Raw genomic sequence first — 3,843 nt, 5'->3', positions numbered from 1 at the left:
CCGATATTGAGACTGATCAACTTGATATCGATTGTTTGGTGTGTAGAGGAACCAGATGGCGCCTCGTGGACCTGGTCGGGGACGTGAGAGAGGTCGTACTAGCACGCAAGAGCTGGAAGTCGACCCGAATAACCCGGTAAACCTTATGGTGGCGTTAGAGGATATGGCTGCTGCTATGCAAGCCACTGCGGAGGCTCTTGGGCAACAAATAAATCATAATGGCAATGGCAGAAGGGAAGCTCGGGGCCCGATGACACTGGCAACTTTCTTAAAGGTTAATCCACCTAAGTTCAAGGGAACCACCAATCCGACTGAAGCTGATACTTGGTTTCATGCCATGGAGCGAGCACTGCAAGCGCAGTTGGTGCCTGAAGAGCAGCGTGTTGAATTTGCTACCTATCTGCTCATGGGGGAAGCATCGCATTGGTGGCAAGGGGCTCGACGTCTCCTGCAACAGGGGAATGATACTATCACTTGGGATGCCTTCCAGGTAGAATTCTATAAGAAGTACTTTCCAAATTCCGCCAGGACAGCCAAGGAATTGGAGTTACTGCAGCTGAAGCAAGGTGCTATGTCCGTATCTGAGTATACAGACAAATTTGAGGAGCTATTCAGGTTTTCCCGCATGTGTCAGGGAGCTCCAAGAGACTTTGAGGAATGGAAGTGTATTAAGTATGAAGGAGGACTTCGAAGTGAAATCCTGAGCTCCGTTGGATCGATGGAGATTAGGGTCTTCTCCGAACTTGTGAACAAGAGCCGTATTGCTGAAGAATGTGTGAGGAAGGCTGTTGAGGCAAAGAATGACCGTCGGGAGTCCCACCGCAGGGAGCACAATTGTCGGGAGTCCTACCGCAGGGAGCACAATCAAGAATACCCAACAAGGGGTCAAGAGTTTAAGAGAAGAGGATACCCACAACATTTTCCTCAAAGGCGAAATGACCTTGCGACGAGTGAGGAGTCCCAAAGGAACGGTAAGGGAAAACGGGTAGCGGCTACTTCTGATGTTTTGAGCTGTCAGAGATGTGGAAGTCATCACCCAAATAGGCCTTGCCGATTAGGGTTAGGTGTATGTTACAAGTGCGGGTTACCAGGGCATGTATCAAGAAATTGCCAACAAGGAGAGAGTCAGGATACGGGCCGATTGCGACAGTAAGATTGAGGTAATTATTATCATCAAGCTTAAAGGACATTATAATACCGCCTATACAGTAAAACTGGGAATGTCAAGCTTAATATTAGAATGAGAAGCAAACCGGATGGTCCGAGTAAGGATTTGCCTTAATATAAATAGATAAATGCCTGACCAGATGTTCCGAGTAAGGAATTGCCTTAATACAAATGGATAAATGCCTCTGATGTAAATGATTTTCTGTTAAGAATGATGTGTTGTGTTTGTTATATAGTTGGTTAATTTCTGGATTTTTGGTAAAACGGATTGAACCCGTGACTTTTAGTTCCTTTGATTTAAATAGATAAGGAATGGTCCTAAATGATGGATTTGGAAACGTTGATTTGAAATACCAGTCATGCTAAGTTGTGGTTGGGTACTTGAGAAAATTATCAACGATGCGTAACCGGATTTAGATGAGGATTGAGTGCAAGTTGTCGTGTTCAAGAGATGAGTGCTATAATGTTTGATCATGGTGACCTTGGATTTAAATCAAGAATTGTAATGATCGGTTTCAGAGGAATAGTTTGGAAACCTTTAAATTGCAATGCTGATGCAGTGCTGAGATTGGTTTGAGGGAACCCGTGACGGGTGGTAAACTCCAATTTTTGGGGAGGTGCTGTTGAAATCTTTCCCAAGAATTTGAAGGAGTGTTGGTTATGTTTTTGAAAATGATTTTTGATCAGAGTAACTTCAACAAAAGAAATGCGTCTCAAAAGCTTTTATAGATTATTAAAGGAAAGCGGATTCTTAAGAGTTTGTCAGCTTGTTAGTCCAAACTCATTGAATTCTAAAAACGAAGAAAGCTTTGATTGATTATAGTGATGTGGGATAATGGCTATGATTAACGATGATGACAATCTTATTGATGACATGATTCGATATTTAATAGGGTGTGAGTTGATGAGACGGTAAAAGTAAGGAACGAATGACCGAGATCCTCAGAGATAGAGAAATCAGAGCGCGGCAACGAAAGCGCGCAGAGTAAAAGGACCTTGGAACTGTTATGCGTTGGATATAACGGCAGACTACGCTCACGTACTCGTAGTGGTGGATGGAATTTTCGAGGGCAAAAATTTCTGTTAGGGGGGTAGAATGTAATACCGGGTCTAACCAAAATTAATCAAATAATAAGTTAAGTAGGAGTGAATATGGTTGGAAGATTTGGCGATTGGAATTTGATGATTTCAATGTGATATTTGGATTCAGTGAATTTTTCCGAGTCGGAAGACATAGTTTTCTGCGTAAAAGCGCGCAATGGAATTTTGACCGGCAGTACCGGCTGAAACCTGTCTGGTACTGCAGCTGAGAAAATTGATTATGAGTAAATAAGATTAAGAAATGAGGAATTATAATTAGGGGAGGTAGAAATATTTGATGTGCGATTTAGAGCGCTAATCTTAAAGGTTTTGGCCCAAAATTGGGCCAACGGACAAAAATAAGTGAACTGGGCCTAAGTGGGCCCAAGACCCAACATATATAAACATTAGTTATGAGCATTTCAGCTCATTTTACCCTAAAGAGAAGGGTTGGGGCGCTGAATTGAGAAGAGAGAAGAGAAGAGAGAAAACATAACTCTCTTTGATCTTCAAATCACCATAACTTGAGCTACGGAGCTCCGATTGACGAGCCGTTTGCGGTCACGCGTCGCTCTTCTCATCCTCTACAATTCTATCTAAGTTTTGTGGTGAGTATTCCATTCATCTCTGCCCAGTTTTCGATATTCTCCATTGTTACACGTTTTTGGGTGGTTAGTGTTGAAATCTTGTGATTTTGGGTGTTTAGGGATACTCCAACATGGATTCCAAGTGGGTTCTATCCCTACTTCATATGGGCTGAGGTAAGAAGTGCTCAAACCCTTGTGATTTATCATCCTTATGAGCCCTAGGTTGATGTATGTATGTGATATTGGTTATGTTAGTGTATTTGATGATCTTGGTGCACAATTGGGAGATTGGTGTTGCTTGAGGAGCTTTGGTGAGGCTTGGGGCTAAGGTTGGTGGAGACTTCTAAAGAAGAGGCTCAATTGGTTTGGCTACAAGAGGTACGGTTTAATTTTGGGTGAAATTGTATAGATGAGGTATGTTTGGTTTTGGTTGAGAAATATTATGTGGTCATATATGTGACTATGGTTATTGATGTCTTGATGGTATGATGATGCATGAGTGGTATATATATTATGATATATGCTTGAGGAATGATTAAGGTTGATTTGTGGGTGAAACCACGTGATAGTGAGTATGATATTGATTATGTGTAATGATGATTGATTGGAAATAGTATTGTTGGAAATTGGGATGAGGAAAGATGTATGACATGTTAATGTGTTTGTAATTTAGCCATTTGTTTGAAATGGGTAAAAATGGTTATATGGCGGTTTTGTGAATTGTGGTAATGTGTCAATGTGTGAGTCGAGGAGGCTTGACGTTGAATTTGATACATTTCAATTGATTTCAAAGAAAATGGATGAAATTGGCATGTTTTGATTGATTTTGAAAAGGGTTGGAAATGGTTTGTTTTGAATTGGCACTTTGTGGTTTTTATGAAAAATATGGTTTTTGGGCATACTTTGATGGGACATAACTTGGACTCTGGATCTCCGTTTTGTGCCAAACTTGTTTAGAAGTGAAATTGGATCCGGGATGTCCATGCCGTTCGAAAAACGGGCGAAAAAC

General features: G+C 41.4%; 1 long non-coding RNA gene across 1 annotated transcript; it reads left to right on the top strand.

Annotated features, from left to right (window-relative positions):
* The first annotated feature begins 2,725 nt into the window (after positions 1-2,725).
* LOC127748401 (uncharacterized) lies at positions 2,726-3,204 on the top strand. The gene is made up of 3 exons (XR_008010527.1): positions 2,726-2,855; positions 2,954-3,008; positions 3,090-3,204. It is a non-coding gene; the product is annotated as an uncharacterized LOC127748401 (long non-coding RNA).
* Positions 3,205-3,843: the final 639 nt, after the last annotated feature.

Source organism: Arachis duranensis, chromosome 6, assembly GCF_000817695.3.
Source record: "Arachis duranensis cultivar V14167 chromosome 6, aradu.V14167.gnm2.J7QH, whole genome shotgun sequence".
In the NCBI taxonomy this organism is placed as follows: Eukaryota; Viridiplantae; Streptophyta; class Magnoliopsida; order Fabales; family Fabaceae; genus Arachis; species Arachis duranensis.
Note: the sequence above shows the minus strand (reverse complement) of the source record. Positions and strands in the feature narration are given on the sequence as shown.